Source organism: Helianthus annuus, chromosome 12 (assembly GCF_002127325.2).
Source record: "Helianthus annuus cultivar XRQ/B chromosome 12, HanXRQr2.0-SUNRISE, whole genome shotgun sequence".
Classification (NCBI taxonomy): Eukaryota; Viridiplantae; Streptophyta; class Magnoliopsida; order Asterales; family Asteraceae; genus Helianthus; species Helianthus annuus.
In genome coordinates this window covers 60114304-60135764 of record NC_035444.2, presented here as the reverse complement: position 1 = coordinate 60135764, position 21461 = coordinate 60114304, and the positions used below count along the sequence as shown (strand labels likewise).

Here is a 21461-nt window from a genome sequence, read left to right as displayed (position 1 = left end):
TGTCCATTCAAATCATGAAAGGTTACTTTTTTTGCCTCTGACAAGGGCTTACGGACTGCAAGGGTCCTGCCTTACGGTCCGTAAGGTGCGAAAGGGTAAAACATTTTTCTGTCAAAGGCTTACGGACCGCAAGGGTCCTGCCTTACGGTCCGTAAGGGGTGCCCAGCGACAGCAGCTTGGCTGTTGGCTGTTACAAACGTTAAACCGACTTACCAAGATATTTTCAGCAACATGGGCGACCCCTAACAGTTAGTAGGCACTAGTAAACACTTGTAAATGATCTGGACACAATCATAGACCTAGTTGTCATGATCTAATTCATCCAAGAGTGCTATAAAAGGCCATTCATGTTGTAACAATTGTCCACACCTCATTTCTTCACTCCTGGAGCTTTCTGGATCACAAGAGCCCCTCTCTAAGCATCCCTGGTCATTCACTAATACTTCAGTAAGTGTGCTTGATCTTTCTTGGTTAAGTTTTGCTTAGTTTTAGCTTAAAAGTCAATCCGTCGTAATTAACGGTTGACTTAACGATAAATCACAAGTGGTCCAGTGGTTTGTCGAATCAAAGGTAGTTATATGTTGGTAATCATGTGGGCTTTAAACCCCTAAAAGGGCAACCTCTGATTCCCACTCTAACTAGTCCGAATGTCGAGTCAAACTTGCTTAGAAAAAGTCAACAGAATGCTATTTTGCGATTTTATGCATAATCAGTAATGTAGATGGCATGTAACCTGTTTTAACACTCATATAACATGATAATAAGTATATTAACTAGTCTAAGCTTGTTTGATCCGACCATTTACTGTTTTGACCCGGTTCGGAACCGAAAGTCGCAAAACTTTGAATTTTGCTTTGACTTCAGTTCTGACCCGTTTTGGTATGAGTTAGATATGCCTTAGGACTCTCTTAGGACCAGGTTACATGATGGTATAACCCTCTGTGACCGGTTCGTTGTTTGTCCGAGTCTCTAGCACATTTCCGTTAAATGCTTAAAGATTGACCGTAACGCCCTTTTCACTTTAAAACGAGAATTTTGGACATGTGAAAGGACAATAATCTTAGTTACTGATTTCTAAACATGTCCCTAAAATTTCATGTCAATCCGAGGTCTAGAATAGGAGTTATGCTAAATAGCGCAATTACGGAAACTTTAGTAATTAAACGGCGCATTTAGCGTAAAGCCTATCTAAACCCAAATTTCGACACCGAACCTTTTACACACTGATGAAAAATAATATTTTGGAATTTTTAAAGATTTTTAATTACTTTTAACCTGCTCATAACCTGCGGTTATGGCATCGGTTCGGTAAATACCGAATATACCCTTTTCGAGCATAACTTGAGTTCTACAAGGTATTTTGACTCGATTCCAGTTGCTACTGATTTTAAATAATAAATAGAGTATTTTGGACTTTATAAACTGTTCGGAAAACTCAGATTTCCTGTAGAACTCAGAAACCTCTTTTATAATCTTTAAAATGACCGAAATACCCCTACGGGGCATGTAATGGATTTAAACTCGTTACGGGCATTATGGAAGGTATCCTACTGATACCACAACCTCTTTAAAGCATATTGACTTAGGAAACTTGTGTAGGACTCTTACGGTTACCCGTTACGCCTTTTGCGCGCACGGTTCGGTTTATGTAACTAGTTTACATAAACTAGCCGAAACGGGTCAAACCTTATTGTTTTGACCTCAAAATCCAGAGTGTGGTTATATTACCCATATAAAACAAGTCTTTAAACTTGTTGGGTCCAAACCACATTCCATTCCCGGTTTTCGCCTTTCACGCGACTAAACCGTATATATCCTTTGAAACTGACCGGTCTAAGCTAAGGCTAAATGGAAAGACCCGTTAGGATTCTAATAGGTTGTTTAAACCTTCGTTCCAGAATAGGAGACCAGTAAAAGAAACTTGCCTTTATTTATTAAGGATATTACTTGCTCAGGTAAATACTTTTAACTTATTTTCCGTTATACGGGCTTGGGTTACGTTATTTAAAATACCGCTTGGTCGGGCAATTGACCCCAACTCATTAGTAGTTGGGTATTATCAATGTGACCCGTTTAAAAAATTGGTTTTGTTGGCTTTACGCCTTTGGGAGCTTAATAACCATGTCCCGGATATCCTTGGCATCATTTTACGAAATGGCCACGACCTCGACACACGGGTGTAGGCGTACACCCGTCAATGTGTCTATATTATAAAGGTATAACCGTTGGTTTTTCCCGCCACGGCTTTATGCTTTGTGGTGTGTTTATTAATCTTAAACCCGGCACGACCCGGGCAACCGAACGCATAGTGAACATGTAATTCTTTTACAAGATTTGATTGATAAATTATCCCAAGTTATAAAGAGTTTGTGCCTTGTGCATTCAAATCAATTTTTATTAAACATTTTACAAAGTGTCGGTTGAATGTATTTACCAGTGTAAACTGACGTATTTTCCCCAAAAGATTAAATGCAGGTTCTCTACGAAATAGGCTGGCCACTCCTTAAGCATCGATAGAGTCTCGCAAGCTTGGGATGTCATATCTGTTGAACAATATTTATATTTTATTTTGATCCCCTGTGGATTTGTTTCGACTATTCGTAATACTTAGATATTACAAACAATGATTGAAATATAATCTATCTTTATGCTTCCGCTGTGCATTTAAATATTGTGGTTTGACTATATTGTTGCCAACTACGTCACGGTAATCCCCCACCGGGCCCACCAGTGAAACACGTGGAAATCGGGGTGTGACAGGTTGGTATCAGAGCCAACGTTGAGTGAATTAAACACTATCCTTATGTGTTTAATCTCAATGACACAATTGCACAACCTTGAGTCTAGACAAGAACATAGGACAAATTCGAATTTTCATTCTAGTTTGTCTTTTATTGTTTATTGTGATTTAAAGATCTGTTAAGCAGGAATTATGCCACCAGCAATTAGAAGAGGAGGAAGAGGCAAAGGGCCGATCACTACTCATAATGATCACGAGGCCGGACCTTCGAACATGCGAGCTCCTTCCAGCACGAGGAGTGAAGAACCTCAGAGACGTAGAAGAAACCTCTTTGAGCCAGCAAGATAGTCTACCTCACACAGTTCGACACCTTCATACCGTCACTCTTTTGGGCCAGATTCGGAAAACAATCCCAGTAACCCTCAACCTTCGTTTATAGCTCTCCAGCGATTTTCTTCGCACCGTTCCTATGGCGATCCTACTCCTTTCTTTCAAGGCTGATTTAACCCGGCTGATTACGTCCAAGAACCAATAGGTTATAACCCTTTAGGACCCGAAGACCATTTCTCCGAAGATAATGCGGTAGATATGGATGAAGACACAGATCCCATAGAACCTGCAAGAGGTACTCCCAACCACCCTATCGAGATCTCCGATGGGTCATCCTTTCATGGAACACCCTATCAAGGTCCCGACAGTTACCAGGCGAGGTTTAACCAGTGTGATTGGTACTTCACACCTTCTCACCACTTCTCGCCTCATGAGCAACAGCAACAGGATCCCTCCAAGGATTCGCGTTTCGTGGCAGTTACGCCACCGCCTCCACGCCACCAGTTCAGCAAGAACCTCCAGATCCGCCAAGGCGTAGGAGATCAGGCGCGCGGATGTCTACCCAAGGAGGGGAATTCCACTTTATCACCCCTCGCCACTCGAGTGCAAGTCACTTTCCGCCAGTGCCTGAAGAACCACAATTGGGTGAACCTTCGAACCACCCTGCAGAGGTGAATTCTGCACCAGTTGCACCACCTCCGCCACCATTTGGGTATGATAACCCTATACCAGCGTACGCCGGTTCCACCGCGTACAACCCATTTGAGCAGCCGACTCACACGCACTACAACTATAATTATGATGCCGACCCATACATGGTAGCGGCTAATTACAATGCCCTCCATCCCGACAGACCTTATGGAAACCTTTGGGGAGTAGATTACTCAGCTCATGGGTATCCAACACCTCCTAGACCTCCGGTTCAACAACCGTCGCAGCAGCCACGTTTTTCTCCACCGGAGCAAGAAGAAATCCTCCACCGTCTAAACCGAGTGGAACGAGACTTTGAGCAAGAACGTAAAAGTAATCGTGGATTCCTTAAAGGCCTAGCAAACCTACTAAAAGGGAGGAAGAAACGAGATCATTAGTCTCTTTATGTACTATAGTATTTACTATTACAATCAAGTCCCTGCGAGGACATTTGTTTTGAGTATTTTAGTCCCTACGTGGACATTTATCGTGTTTAGTCCCTGCGAGGACAAATTGCATTTCAGTCCTTGCGTGGACTTATCTTTTAGTCTCTGTGAGGACATCTATCTATGTATTTGGTCCCTGTGTGGACTTGTTTTCTGTAAACCTCTGCGTAGGTATTTATTTATTTAAAAAGTCCCATTTAGGGCAGTGTGTAATTATTATTATGAATAATGGAATATATGTTATAAATTTCATTTTTATTATATACATTGTTATATGAAATGAATCAAAAATCATTCCTTTTAAATTAATCTGCCTAAATAAAGAATCTTAATGGTGAAACCTAGCCTAGTGTCATTATAAGACCCGGCCAAGATGGTAAGGTCTGATTAAAAGATTCAGATTCCTGTTAGTCCCTGTAAACATGTTAACGTTCTTGGCAGATGTGATTCGTTATAATCACACGCGTCATTCTTATAAGAATCTTGTAAAGGATTCCAAAACCTGAATTAATGAGATATAAATCATTGGGTTAAAACATCCATTAGTGATGTAGTGCCTACGGGCCATATTATTGTCATATAAGACAAAAGGCAGCCGTAGTCTATGACTCCCTGTCAGAAAAGGTAAAAGAACTATAGTTCAAACCTTCATGCCTTGATTCTCTGTAATCTCGGCTTATATTATAAAAATGTCTTTGCGACTAGACTTATGTGCCACTAACAATATATTGTAAATAGGATAAGTTATATTCAAATCCTAAATAAAAGTGAGTAACAAATTAACCAAATATGGTCTATGTTTACCATGGTTAATGAATTGCCATAAAAGACAATTCCATAATAAACTCCTAAATAAAACATTGTCATGATCTTCTGTAGCAGATTCAAGTTGCAATGGCTGACCCAAGTGGAGTTAATAGTCAATCAAAGGAGGATGACAATGATAACGCCCAGATTTGTATAACGGGCGCTGAATTGAAAGCTTTAGTAGACAACGCTGTGAAGACGGCCTTAGACCGTCAGTACGAAGAATACACCGAGTCTCAAAGCAGAACCTTATCTACTCCACACTCAAAGCCAAAAACCCACTCTAAATCTCACAGCAAACCACCCTCGACTCCGTCTAAGCCTAAGAAGGATGACGATAGGCACTCATCCAATGAGAATAGCGTCCACCCTAAGAAGAAAGTGGTCGATGACGCACCTCGCGCCAAAGGTTGCACGTATAAGTACTTTGTCTCCTGCAAGCCCAGAGATTTTACTGGGGAGAAGGGCGCGGTGGATTGTATGACCTGGTTAGACGAAATGGACACTGTTGTGGACATCAGTGGTTGTGCTGAGAGAGACGTGGTGAAGTTTGTATCCCAGTCGTTCAAGGGTGAAGCCCTAGCGTGGTGGAGATCTCTGGTTCAAGCCTCTGGGAAGGCTGTTTTGTATAGCATGACATGGGAGGAATTTATTGCTCTCATCAAAGAAAACTACTGCCCTCAGCACGAGGTTGAGAAGATAGAGTCTGACTTCTTATCGTTGGTCATTAAGAACCTGGATTGCCAGGCATATCTCACGACTTTCAACACTCTGTCAAGATTGGTTCCGTATCTTGTAACACCGGAACCCAAACGGATCGCGCGCTTCATTGGGGGTTTGGCCCCAGAAATAAAAGCTAGCGTGAAGGCTTCTAGGCCTGCTACCTTCAGATCCGTGGCAGATATATCTCTGTCTCTCACACTAGATGCAGTGAGACAGAGATCTCTGAGAAATGCCGACAGTGAGAAGAGGAAGCGTGAAGACGATGATTCACGAAGATCCAACAAGAAGCACCGGGGAAACCGTGACCACAAGAGGGGGTCAGAGAACAAAAAGAATGATCGACAGTCGGGCGATAAGCCCATGTGCAAGATCTGTCAGAAGCACCATTTTGGAAGGTGTAGGTTTGAAAAGAAATCCCAACCGAAGGCGTGTGGGATATGCAAGTCCTCTGAGCATAGGACTCTTGAGTGCAAGAAACTCAAGGATGCAACTTGCTATAGTTGCAACGAGAAAGGGCACATCAAGACTAACTGCCCAAAGATAGTGAAGAAGGCCGAAGAAGGTAAAAAGACCAATGCGAGGGTCTTTCAGATGGATGTTAAAGAGGCTATCCAGAACGACAACGTCATAACCGGTACGTTTCTTATCAACGATGTATTCACAAGAGTATTGTTTGATTCTGGAGCAGATAAATCCTTTGTGGATGATAAGTTCTGTGAATTGTTAAAATTGCCTGTTAAAGCCTTGAATGTGAAATATGAAGTAGAACTAGCTGATGGGACTATGGGAACAGTCTCAACTGTTTTAGATGGATGTGTTATATCCATTAGGAATCACTCGTTTCCTTTATCCCTGTTGCCCTTTAAATTAGCTGGTTTCGACGTAGTATTGGGTATGGATTGGTTATCGCATAACCAAGCCCAAATCGTGTGCAACCAGAAGCAAGTGGTAATCAAGACTCCGTCTGGAGAACCACTTACCATCCAAGGAGATACTCGACATGGATTGCCTGCACATGTATCTATGCTAAAGGCATCCAGATGTTTGAAGAAAGGATGTGTCATTTATATGGCACAGGTGACTATCGGTGAGGAGAAACCCAGAATTGAAGACTTCCAGTCATCTCTGACTATCCCGAAGTATTCCCGGAAGAACTGCCTGGTTTGCCACCAGACAGGCAAGTAGAATTCAGTATCGACATCATTCCAGGAGCCGCGCCAATTGCGAGAGCACCTTATAGATTGGCACCCACAGAAATGAAAGAATTGAGGACGCAGCTAGATGATCTGCTAGCCAAGGGTTTTGTTAGACCAAGTTCATCTCCTTGGAGAGCACCAATCCTGTTCGTCAAGAAGAAAGATGGTTCGATGCGTCTATGCATCGATTACCGTGAGCTAAATAAAGTTACAATCAAGAATAGGTATCCTTTGCCTAGGATCGACGATCTGTTCGATCAGTTGCAAGGAGCGAGCTACTTTTCCAAGATTGACCTGAGGTCAGGGTACCATCAATTGAAGGTCAAGGATGAAGATGTGTACAAAACTGCATTTAGGACTCGTTATGGTCATTTCGAGTTCCTAGTGATGCCTTTTGGGCTCACTAATGCACCTGCCGCATTCATGGATCTCATGAATCGCGTTTGTAAGCCTTATCTGGATAAATTTGTCATTGTTTTCATCGATGATATCCTCATCTACTCAAAGAGTCAAGATGACCACGAAAAGCATCTTCGATGTATTCTCAAATTGCTTCATCAAGAAAAGCTTTACGCCAAATTCTCTAAATGTGAATTTTGGCTACGAGAAGTCCAGTTCCTTGGACATGTGGTGAGTGAGCATGGCATCCAAGTGGATCCCGCCAAGGTTGAAGCCGTCATGAATTGGCAGGAGCCAAAGACGCCTACGGAGATTCGCAGTTTCATAGGTCTAGCAGGATACTACAGACGCTTCATCGAAAATTTCTCAAGAATTGCTGCACCCCTAACTTCTCTAACTAGAAAGAGTATAAAGTTCAATTGGGGCCCTAAGCAGCAAGAAGCTTTTGATATCCTTAAACAAAAGCTGAGCAATGCTCCAGTGTTGACATTGCCAGAAGGAATGGAAGAATTTCTCGTATATTGCGATACATCGCACACCGGTATGGGTTGTGTGCTTATGCAGAGGGGCAAGGTGATTGCCTATGCTTCGCGACAATTGAAAGTGCATGAAAAGAACTACACCACCCATGACTTGGAGTTGGGTGCCGTTGTATTTGCACTAAAGCTTTGGAGGCATTACCTTTATGGCATTAAATTTGTGGTCTATTCTGATCACAAAAGCCTTCAGCATCTGTTCAATCAGAAAGATCTGAATATAAGGCAACGATGTTGGATGGAAACTCCGAACGACTATGACTGTGAAATAAGATACCAGGCAAGGCCAATGTAGTCGCAGATGCCTTGAGCAGGAAAGAAAGAGTGAAACCAATAAGGATCAATGCCAAGAGCATTGAAATCAAAAACAGTCTGAATGAGAGATTGTTAGCTGCACAGAAAGAGGCTGTGTTAGAAGCTAACTATCCAAACGAAAAGCTAGGAGTAACTGAAGAGCAGTTATCTTATGGCAAAGACGGAATTCTGAGATTGAATGGAAGGATATGGGTTCCTGTTTATGGAGGTCTTCATAACATTATCCTTCAGGAAGCCCACAGTTCCCGATATTCCGTTCATCCTGGTGCTGATAAGATGTATCAGGATTTAAAGGCGAACTTTTGGTGGATAGGCTTGAAAAAGTCTATAGCCACCTACGTAGCAAAGTGCTTGAATTGTGCGCAAGTGAAAGCTGGGCATCAAAAGCCGTCAGGCTTGCTACAACAGCCTGAACTTCCCGAGTGGAAATGGGAGATGGTGACGATGGATTTCATCACCAAGTTGCCAAAGACAAAGAAGGGAAACAATACAATATGGGTAATAGTTGATAGACTGACTAAGTCAGCACATTTCCTACCCATAAAGGAGACGCATAGCTCCGATATATTAGCCCAGATGTTTGTAGACAAGATTGTAGCCCTTCATGGCGTGCCTGTGTCTATCATCTCCGACAGAGATACCAGATACACGTCACACTTTTGGAAAAGCTTCCAACAATCCTTGGGCACACGTTTGAACTTTAGTACGGCTTACCACCCTCAGACAGATGGACAAAGTGAGCGTACGATCCAAACGTTAGAAGACATGCTTCGTGCATGTGCGATCGACTTAGTTGGCAGTTGGGATAACCACCTACCATTAGTCGAATTCTCCTATAACAACAGTTACCATACGAGCATTAAGGCTGCACCTTTTGAAGCTCTATATGGTAGAAAGTGTAGAACGCCCGTTTGTTGGGCAGAAGTTGGGGATGTCCAAATGACAGGACCTGATATAATATTTGAAAAAACGGACAAGATTGTCCAAATTCGCGATCGATTGAAAGCTGCCCGAGACAGGCAGAAAAGCTACGCAGATCTGAAGCGTAAGCCTTTCAATTTCCAAATAGGCGACAAGGTTTTGCTTAAGGTATCACCCTGGAAGGGGGTGATGCGATTCGGTAAGAAAGGCAAGTTAAGCCCGAGATATATTGGACCTTTCGAGGTAATCGAACGTGTCGGATTGGTTGCCTACAAATTAAACTTACCGGAGGAGCTCAGTGGTATCCACAATGTGTTTCACATCTGTAACTTGAAGAAGTGTTTCGCCGATGAATCACTAGTTATATCGCATACAGATTTACACATCGACGAGAGCTTAAAGTTCATTGAAAAACCCGTGTCGATCGAGGATCGACAGGTTAAGAAACTTCGCAGGAAGTATATACCTATAGTGAAGGTAAAATGGGATGCTCGTAGAGGTCCCGAGTACACGTAGGAGGTAGAGTCCACGATGAAAGAAAAGTACCCTTGTTTATTTCAATGAATCTCGAGGTCGAGATTTCTTTTAAGGGGGTGAGGATGTAACACCTCGAAAATTTGTGCCCAATAAATAAATGACACGTGTCACTTACGACAAAAGTATGGTAAACCCGGATTTAATTAAAGATGTACGGTAGGATTTTTGAACATGTCGACATGTTAATTTAAACCTCTGAACGACTTCATTATAAATCCCAAGACCCTAACATGATTAATAAACATTTAATATACCTTAATCCGGTGATTACTAAAAATGATGGATGCCAAACTTGTAAGTATGGATCCTATGGAAATAATGTACATTAAATCTTCATTCATGAATCTTTACCATTATTCAAACAAATGATACATGATGGAGTAGACATAACTGGTACAAGCATGGGTTAAAGGCATTGTGCTGAAAATTAAACCAGAAATCATGCGTTGCAAGTTGTCCATTCAAATCATGAAAGGTTATTTTTTTGCCTCTGACAAGGGCTTACGGACCGCAAGGGTCCTGCCTTACGGTCCGTAAGGTGCGAAAGGGTAAAACATTTTTCTATCAAAGGCTTACGGACAGCAAAGGTCCTACCTTACGGTCCGTAAGGGGTGCCCAGCGACAGCAGCTTGGCTGTTGGCTGTTACAAACGTTAAACCGACTTAACAAGATCTTTTCAGCAACATGGGCGACCCCTAACAGTTAGTAGGCACTAGTAAACACTTGTAAATGATCTGGACACAATCATAGACCTAGTTGTCATGATCTAATTCATCCAAGAGTGCTATAAAAGGCCATTCATGTTGTAACAATTGTCCACACCTCATTTCTTCACTCTTGGAGCTTTCTGGATCACAAGAGCCCTCTCTAAGCATCCCTGATCATTCACTAATACTTCAGTAAGTGTGCTTGATCTTTCTTGGTTAAGTTTTGCTTAGTTTTAGCTTAAAAGTCAATCCGTCGTAATTAACGGTTGACTTAACGATAAATCACAAGTGGTCCAGTGGTTTGCCGAATCAAAGGTAGTTATATGTTGGTAATCATGTGGGCTTTAAACCCCTAAAAGTGCACCCTCTGATTCCCACTCTAACTAGTCCGAATGTCGAGTCAAACTTGCTTAGAAAAAGTCAACAGAATGCTATTTTGCGATTTTATGCATAATCAGTAATGTAGATGGCATGTTGTCACACCCCGATTTCCACGTGTATCACCGGTGGGCCCGGTAAGGGATTACCGTGACGTAGTTGGCAATAATATAGTCAAACCACACAATTATATGAATGCACAGCGGAAGCATAAAGATAGATATAATTCAACCTTTGATTGTAATATCGAATTTATCACAAATAGTCGAATGGTATCCACAGGGGATCAAAATAATAATAAAAATATTGTTCAACAGACAAGGCATCAAAGCTTGCGAGACTTCTTAAGATGCTATGGAGCTATTGCCAGCCGATTACGTGTAGTACCTGCACTTAATCTTTTTAGGAAAATACGTCAGTTTACACTGGTAAATACATTCAACCGACACTTTTGTAAAATGTTTATTAAAATTGATTTGGATGCACAAGGCACAAACTCTTTTATAACTTGGGAGAATTATTTAATATTATAATCTTGTGAACGAATTACATGTTCCTTCTTTGCGTTCAGTAGCCCGGATCTAGTCCGGGTTAAAGATCAATAGACACACCACTTTGCGTAAAACCGAGGTGGGTAAACCAACGGTTACGTCTTTTGATTAATATAGACATAATGTCGGGTGTACGCCTACACTCGTATGTCGAGGTCGTGGCCATTTCGTAAAATGATGCCTAGGATATCCGGGACATGGTCATTAACCCCCCCCCCCCAAAGGCTTTTAAGTAACAAGACTGTTTAAATGAGCCGATCAAATTATTCAATTAACCACCTAAACGGTGGAAGATTTGATGCTCAATCAAGCGGTATTTAATATACCGTAACCCAAGCCCATATAACGGAAAATAAGTTAAAAGTATTTATCTTTGCAAGTATTGTCCTTAATTGATTTAATCACAGATATCTTTTACTGGGGCTCCTATTCTGGAACGAAGGTTTTAAATAACCTATTAGAATCCTAACGGGTCTTTATATTAGCCGTAGCCTAGAACGGTCAGTTTCAAAGGATAGATAAGGTTTAATCGCGTGAAAGGCGAAAACCGAGAATGGAATGTGATTCTGACCCAACAAGTTCGAAGACTAGTTTTATATGGGTTTAATGTTCACACTCTGGATTTTGGGGTCAAAATAATATGGTTTGACCCGTATCGGCTAATTTATGTAAACTAGTTACATAAGCCGAATCGTGCGCGCGAAAGGCGCAACGGGTAACCGTAAGAGTCCTATACTTGTTTCCTAAGTCAATATGCCTTAAAGAGGTTGTGGTATCAGTAGGATACCTTCCGTGATGCCCGTAACGAGTTTAAGTTTATTATACGCCCCGTAGGGGTTTTCCGGTCATTCTAAAGACTTTTAAAGGAGGTTTTAGAGTTCTCCAGGAAATCTGAGTTTCCCGTTCAGTTTATAAAGTCCAAAATACTTTATTTATTATTTAAAATCAGTAGCAACTGGAATCGGGTCAAAAGACCTTGTAGAACTCAAGTTTTGGCCGAAAAGGGCATATTCGGTATTTACCGAACCGTAGCCATAACCGTAGGTTATGAGCAGGTTAAAGCTAATTAAAAATCTTTAAAGTTCCCAAAATATTATTTCACAACAGTGAATAAAAGGTTTGGTGACGAAATCTTGGTTTAGGTAGGCGTTATGCTAATCGCGTCGTTTATTACAAAAGTTTCTTTTAATTGCGCTATTTAGCATAACTCCTATTCTAGACCTCGGATTGGCGTGAAACTTTAGGGACATGCTTAGAATTTAGTAAGCAAGGTTATGGTCCCTTCACGTGTCCGAAATACTCGTTTTATTTTGAAAAGGGCGTTACGGTCAACTTTTAAGCAATTAACGGAAATGCGTAAAAGACTCGGACAAACAACGAACCGGTCACAGAGGGTGATACCATCACGTGACCTGGTCCTAAGAGAGTCCTAAGGCATATCTACATTGCACTAAAACGGGTCAGAACTGAAGTCAAAGCAAAAGTCAAACTTTTGCGGCATTCGGCTCCGAACCGGGTCAATATAGCAAATGGCCGAATCAAACGAGCTTAGACAAGTTTATGTACTTAATATCATGTTTTATAAGTGTTCAAACAGGTTTCATATCATCTATATTACAGATTATGCAAGAATCGCAAAAATGGCTTTCTGTTGACTTTTTAAGTATACGTTTGACTCGACATTTGAACTAGTTAGAGTGGTGATCAGGAGGAACCCTTTTAGAGGTTTATTACCCACATAAATACCAACTTATAACTACTTTCAATTCGAGATATGACTGAGCCATTGTAGACTAATCTCGAAGTCAAACCGTAATTACGACGGTTTGATTTTTAGCTATATACTAAGCAAAACTAAACCACAAAAGGGTTAGACAACTTACAGAAGGTTAGTGCACGACTTAGAATGATAGAGTAAAGCTTGAGAGCTCCAAGAATGATCAGAAGGTGAATTTTGAGGTGTGTTTTAATTGTGAACTATGAATGGCCTTTTATAGTGCAAGATTGGCCTCTAGATCATTACAACACATCCTATAAATGAGTATGGATGAATGGCAGGTGTCCTAAGGTACTATGGGTCGAGCAGGGGGTGCCCATACCTCTGGGAAACCCATTCATACATGTTTTACCGCTTTAAACAGCCAACAGCCAACTTTCTGTCGCTGGGCATCGCTTACGGACCGTATGGCTTGGGCCTTGCGGTTCGTAAGCCTGTGGCGGAGACAAGCTTAATCATTCACCCCTTTATGGTCCGTAAGGCAGGACCCTTGCGGTCCGTAAAGGTTTTTTTTAAATCTTTTTCAATCTTTTGTAATGATTAACAAAATCCTTGTAATTAGTAACGAAATCTTTGGTAATTAATAACCTGACCTTTCGGGTTTGAAGGGGTAACTTTGCGATTTGGCCCTCGGTTAATTACAATTAAGGGCCTCGTGCCTTTTAACCGTACTGTTAAGCCCCCGGTTAGTTTAATTATTATCCGAAAAGCCTTAACTTTCATTGTTGACGCTTTTAACCCCTCTCGTACGAACTTGATCATAATTTTCTCGTTTTAAAACGGAACTTCGAGGAATTTATATAGTACATTCTAGTGAGCGTATTATTACTGTTACAAAGCCTCGGGTACGTCAAAGGGTCACTCAGAGGTATAATTAAACATGTTGACACAGTTAACCCCCCTGTAGCTTGAAATCTCTCACTTTCTTCCGCGTTTCGCTTCCGTACGATCCATGATTTATTCGTTTGAAGGTACGAGCATCGTTTAGGGTTACTATCCAGTATACTTACCCTTGGTTGACATTTATAACCCTCGAATTTACATACTTTTAAGGTTTGTCAACTTTAGTCCTTTATTTATTATTAAACGCCACGTGTAACTCAAGACACGTGTCAATACATTATTGGACACAAAATTTCTGTGACAACTCGTACTTCGAACCTACCTTGTGTATTGTTATGTGTTTATGTGAACTTTGTGATTATATGAATGTTATGTTGATACGTGCCTCGTGTAATGTATGTATGTTATTTGAACTCGAATCGCACAACACCTACTCGATTGCATAAAACCCACTCGGTCCATATAGTTGGACTCGAGACCATGAGGTAGCCCAAGTGGGGTTTCGGCCCACTTCTATTCCATACGTATACATGCATACACATCCCTTAGGGTTTTAGTTTTCACAACTTTGCAATCAAGAACACACACATACCAAACACCCTCCCGACTCGGAACCAAGGCAGCCGAACATCCCTTCATCGAAGCTTTTTGCTTGGACCGATCCTATCATTCACTTGACTCGGTTAGTGTGTTTTAAATTGTTTTCCTTGATTGATTGATGTTATATTCATGCGAATCGGATTGTTTTGACGTATGAAAACTGAATGATGTTTGTTAACCGGATATAGGTTCACATGAATTGGATGGTATGTTAATATGAAACCGATTAGATGTTAACCCGGTTATCATGTCTTGTTGATTGGATTGTCATTTGATAATGGAACCTTAGATGCATATGATCGAGTATGTCGAGTTATTGTTCACATGATTGGATTAGGGTTCATACGAGTTAGTAATATCATTGATTATTTGATCGGGTATTAGCATGCTATGAAACTGTTAATTGTTGATTGATGATGATCATGAACATGTTTGAATATGGAATGATAATTGATTTGATCTGATTTTCGAAACTGCCAAAGATGTTTGCTAATTTTACGGAACTGATTGAGCTGCAAATTATGGAAATTAGGAAGTGGTTACATTCTGATCTGGACACGGGTTGCGAGTCGAGATCTCCTAGTCTCGACTCGAGACCACAACACTCGCACAAGCAGCACAACTCGAGACCGAGATTTGCGAGTCACGTTGCGACTCGAGACCTGACTCGAGACCGCGTAGTCTCGAGTGGACCATGACAAACCGAGACCAGCCCCTTGCGACTCGAGATCTCATTCGTTGCGACTCGAGATCTCGACACCAGCATAACTCGAGACCGATAGTCTCGACTCGAGACCGACTATGTTTGCTATTGGACCTGCACTGTTACAGCCCAATTGTTTGGGCCGAATACTTGGATATTGATATCTGATTTCTATTGGACTGCTGATAAGTATGTGAATTACCATGATTGCTTTTGTGTACAATACGTGTAGAACATACGTGCTATATACGAACCTGACTTGTATAATAACCATGATAGGACGTGGTTGACCACTTACTAGCTACCTGTACTTTCTGTGTATCTGCCGAGCAACCCAAGGTGAGTTCACACAAGCCAAGGCATGGGGTTCCCAGGGTGGGAATGGGGATTTGATGATTTAATGTACATACATAGATGGTAGAACCTACTGCTAGACTAGTAACACTTATTGAACGATCTTCGCACACCTGCCAAGGGTTGGCCGCGATATTATGACTGACTTCGCACACCTGCCTTTGGAAGGCCGCGAACTGTAATCTACTAATCTTCGCACACCTGCCTGGTAGGCCGCGATACAATCAAAACCTAGTCTAGAATACTCGGGAGGAACATCCCCTAATATCTTCGCACACCTGCCTGGGAGGCCGCGATACGAACTAAACGATATACGACTTAACGAACGAACAAAACGCTACTCACACTGTACTATTACTGAACTGTTAACTGTGAACTCGCTCAACTAGTTGTTGATTATCTGCTGCATGACTTGCAGGACCTTAGGTACATTATGGAGCTTGCACAGGGAGGAGCAGGTCGTTGTGGGATACGGATCGTGAACGATATTTGAACTTATAACTTATTTGGGTTTTCCTTATTATGCTTCTGCTACTTAAACAAAGTTTGGTTTTTGAAACATCAATCATGTCGTGATGAATTACTTTATCTACTTTTATTATTAAATGCTATGTTTGATATGATTGATGGCTTGATCCTGGTCACGTCACGCCTCCAAGCGGTGGTACTCCGCGTGTGGGATTTTGGAAGGGTGTGACAGATTGGTATCAGAGCCATTGGTTATAGAGAACTAGGTTTTAATATGGGGAAAACGTTTTTATTAAAACCAGACTATAACCAGAACAGTACTCTCAACGATCCACAACGACGCTTCGCTCCACGTGCAAGACTCGACATCTTAGGTAATAAGGTTTATGTTTATTGCCTGTTTGCTAGAACTATATAGAACTTTGCTCGCATTACGCTTAGATACACATGACTTGTTTATATGAGAACACCTACGTGCTTACGCTTTTCTGTCATCACCCTACTCGCGAACCATTCTCACTTACGCTACTTTTATTATGAAGATCATGTCTGGACGAATTAACATGACTCAAGCCCAGCTAGAGGCTCTCGTTCCAGCTCAAGTTGCTGCGGCACTTGCAGCTGCTCAAGCAGGTAGTATATCCTGTAGTCATAACTTACACTAGGATCATTAGATCCTACACTCCTAAACTAGCCCTTGTATTTAAATTTTGCCCTATTCATACACAATAGGTCAACATGCACAGCAACCTGTCTGCACTTTCAAGAACTTCATGGACTGTCGTCCAAGTACTTTCAGCGGCACAGAGGGGGCAGTGGGACTCCTCCACTGGTTTGAGAAGCTCGAGTCAGTTTTCGAAATGTGTGAGTGCCCTGAGGCTCGCAGGGTGAAATACGCCACTGGCACGCTAGAAGGAATAGCACTAACTTGGTGGAACGCCCAAGTTCAGATCTTAGGGTTGGCAGCTGCTAACGCCACACCCTGGAACGAATTCAAGGAACTTATCAAGCGTGAGTACTGCACAAGGGATGATATCCACAAGTTGGAGAATGAGTTTTATCACTTGAAGATGACGGGGTCAGAGATAGAAGCTTATACGAAGCGATCGAACGAACTGGCTATTTTGTGTCCTACCATGGTGGACCCTCCCATCAAACGCATCGAGTTGTACCTCAAGGGTCTAGCCTCAGAGATTCAGAGCCATGTTACATCGGCAAACCTCGACAACATCCAAGACATCCAGCGTCTTGCGCATCGACTCACAGATCAGGCAGTAGAACAGAACAAGCTGCCAAAACGCATCAGTGCTACTACTACTGCTACTACTCCAGCTGCTACTTCTGCTACACCCAACGACAACAAACGGAAATGGGATGGGGATTCCAGCAGGGGATCAGTATCTGTTCAGTCCCAAACACAGCAGCGTCGCACCAACGATTATCAGAGTCCGAATCAGCAATCATCGGGCAGTCAGGGGCAGAATGGTTATAGGGGAACTCACCCATGGTGTGGTAGATGCAACAAACACCACAGTGGAAGGTGTCGCAGGGAACGATGTCAAAGATGCCTCAAGCCGGGTCATGAGGCAAAGGATTGTAGAAGCTCACGGCCAGCAAACCAGAACCAGCAACTCCCACCACCAGCTCCACAGAATCAGCAGCAGCAGCCACAGCGTGGAAACCGGGGGTGTTTCCAGTGTGGGGCTGAAGGTCACTACAAACGCGATTGCCCTCAATTGAACCAGAACCAGAATCGCAACAACAACAACAATCAGGGCAACGGGAACAACAACAATAACAACGGGGGAAACAACAACAATAATGGCAACGAAGCTAGGGGACGCGCTTTTGTGCTAGGTCGAGGTGACGCAGTGAACGATCCCAACGTGGTTATGGGTAAGTTTCTCCTTGATGATATTTATGTTACTGTTTTATTCGATTCGGGTGCGGATACAAGTTATATTTCTGTGAAAGCCAGTAAATTGTTAAAACGTACATCCACACCCCTAAGCACCAAACATGTCGTAGAACTAGCTAACGGTAAGAGTTTAGAAGCCACGCAGATAGTCAAGGGTTGTAGTATCGTCTTAGCCAGTCAGGCTTTCTCCATCGACCTTATTCCCATAGCCTTGGGAAGTTTTGATATTGTTATTGGGATGGATTGGTTATCCTAACATCAGGCAGAGATCTTATGCAGTGAGAAGATCATTCGCATTCTACCTTCTGGTCAAGAACCTCTCGAAGTCCAAGGCGATAAGAGTGGTGCTGTGGTTGGCATCATCTCTTTCTTGAAGGCGCAGAAATGTTTACGAAAGGGTCACACTGCCATTCTGGCACTCGTTACAGACGCATCAGCAAAGGAAAAGAAATTGGAAGATATTCCAATTGTACGCGACTACCCTCAGGTGTTTCCTGAAGACTTACCTGGCTTACCGCCTCATCGTCAGGTCGAATTTCAAATCGAGCTCGCTCCAGGAGCAGCACCCATAGCTCGCGCACCATATCGTCTAGCTCCATCAGAATTGGAAGAACCGTCGAAGCAACTACAAGAGCTCTTGGAAAAGGGCTTTATTCGTCCAAGCTCATCGCCTTGGGGAGCTCCAGTGCTTTTCGTGAAAAAGAAAGATGGCACGTTCAGAATGTGCATCGACTACCGTGAACTCAACAAGGTGACGGTGAAGAACCGTTATCCACTTCCACGCATAGATGACTTATTCGACCAGTTGCAAGGGTCGTGTTATTACTCCAAGATAGACTTGAGGTCTGGTTACCATCAGCTGAGAGTCCGAGAGGAGGACGTCTCCAAAACCGCATTCAGAACTCGTTACGGTCACTACGAGTTTCTTGTCATGCCATTCGGGTTAACGAACGCGCCTGCCGTATTTATGGACCTTATGAACAGGGTGTGCAAACCCTATCTTGACAAGTTCGTCATAGTATTCATCGACGACATCCTGATCTACTCCAAGAGTCAGGAGGAGCACGAGCAGCACCTACGCCTTATTCTGGAACTCCTACGGAAGGAACAGCTGTACGCTAAGTTTTCGAAATGCGACTTCTGGCTTCGTGAAGTCCACTTTCTAGGCCATGTAGTGAACAAGGATGGGATCCATGTCGACCCATCCAAGGTAGATTCGATCAGAAACTGGCCTGCACCACGTACGCCAACGGAAATACGCCAATTCTTGGGTTTGGCGGGTTACTACAGACGGTTTATTAAAGACTTTTCAAAGATTGCTCAACCGCTTACGCTACTGACACAGAAGGGTGTCACCTATCGCTGGGGAGAGCCCCAGGAGACTGCTTTTCAGCACTTAAAGGATAGACTTTGCGGTGCACCTATCCTCTCTTTGCCAGAGGGCACAGACGACTTCGTGGTTTACTGTGATGCATCCATTCAGGGTCTTGGATGTGTGTTAATGCAGCGCGACAAGGTTATTGCTTATGCCTCGCGTCAACTTAAGATTCATGAACGGAACTACACGACGCACGATTTAGAGCTGGGAGCTGTTGTTTTCGCGCTTAAGATATGGCGACACTACCTGTACGGTACCAGGTGCACGATTTACACCGATCACAGGAGTCTCGAGCATATCCTTAAGCAAAAGGATTTGAACATGCGTCAACGACGATGGGTTGAACTACTGAACGATTATGAATGCGCTATCAAGTACCATCCAGGCAAGGCCAATGTAGTGGCTGACGCCCTCAGTCGGAAAGACACTCTACCACGGCGCGTGCGAGCGCTACAGCTTACGATTCAGTCTAGCCTTCCTGCACAGATACGAGATGCTCAAGTAGAAGCATTGAAACCCGAAAATGTCAAAGCTGAAGCCTTACGCGGCTCATGACAACGAATGGAACAAAAGGCAGACGGCGCCTACTATGTAACGGGGCGTATTTGGGTCCCACTTTATGGCGGTCTACGCGAACTTGTAATGGATGAAGCTCACAAGTCTCGCTACTCGGTACATCCAGGGTCGGATAAAATGTACCACGACATCAGCACTACTTATTGGTGGCCTAGTATGAAGGCTCACATCGCTACTTACGTCGGCAAGTGCTTGACCTGTGCAAGAGTCAAGGTTGAATATCAGAAACCAGCGGGTCTACTTCAGCAACCCAAGATACCGCAATGGAAATGGGAAGAGATTTCCATGGATTTTGTTACGGGCTTACCTAGATCCCAACATGGGAATGATACCATATGGGTGATCGTGGATCGACTCACCAAGTCTGCACACTTCCTAGCTATAAAGGAAACGGATAAGTTCTCCACTCTCGCAGACATCTATCTCAAAGAAGTTGTTTCAAGGCACGGGGTGCCCACTTCCATCATTTCGGATCGCGATGCACGATTCACGTCAGAGCTATGGCAAGCGATGCACAGATCTTTCGGCTCACGGTTAGACATGAGCACAGCGTATCACCCTCAGACGGATGGGCAGTCTGAGCGAACGATTCAAACACTTGAAGACATGCTTAGGGCATGCGTTATCGATTTCGGCAACGGCTGGGAAAAACATCTCCCTTAGGTGGAGTTCTCATACAATAACAGTTATCACACCAGCATCCAAGCCGCTCCATTCGAGGCATTGTACGGGCGTAAATGCCGGTCACCTCTCTGTTGGGCAGAGGTGGGGGATAGTCAGATCACAGGTCCAGAGATTGTAGTGGACGCCACAGAAAAGATAGCACAGATACGACAACGCATGGCGGCAGCACGCGACCGTCAGAAAGCCTACGCGGATAAGCGTAGAAAGCCATTGGAATTTCAGGTCGGGGACCGGGTTTTATTAAAAGTTTCACCCTGGAAGGGTGTGGTTCGTTTTGGCAAACGGGGCAAACTAAATCCGCGGTACGTCGGACCATTCGAAATCATTGAGAAAATCGGCAAAGTAGCTTACAAGCTAAACCTACCAGCTGAACTCGGGGCAGTTCACAATGTATTTCACGTGTCGAATCTGAAGAAGTGCCTATCAGATGAGACCCTTATCATTCCTTTTAAGGAACTCACTATCGACGAGCGGTTGCAGTTCGTCGAGGAACCAGTAGAAATCACGGACCGGGATGTGAAGGTCCTCAAACACAAGAGAATCCCTCTTGTTCGAGTACGTTGGAACTCCAAACGTGGCCCAGAGTACACCTGGGAACGCGAAGACAGGATGACAGAAAAGTACCCCCAGTTATTCGGAACCAATGCAACCACTGCTGAGGCTGAAGCTACTACTTCGGAATTTCGGGACGAAATTCCAGATCAACGGGGGGAGGATGTGACACCCCAGGAAAACCAGTGAACGTTATAATCTACCTAGCTTCCTCAGTGAGTGCATACCAAATTTCGGGATGAAATTTCTTTTTAGTTGGGGATAATGTGACAACTCGTACTTCGAACCTACCTTGTGTATCGTTATGTGTTTATGTGAACTTTGTGATTATA

General features: G+C 43.1%; 1 protein-coding gene across 1 annotated transcript in view; it reads right to left on the bottom strand.

Moving 5' to 3' along the window:
• LOC110892959 (zinc finger MYM-type protein 1-like) overlaps positions 1-21461 on the bottom strand; it is a 39504-nt gene that overhangs the window by 987 nt on the left and 17056 nt on the right. The window lies entirely within an intron of this gene.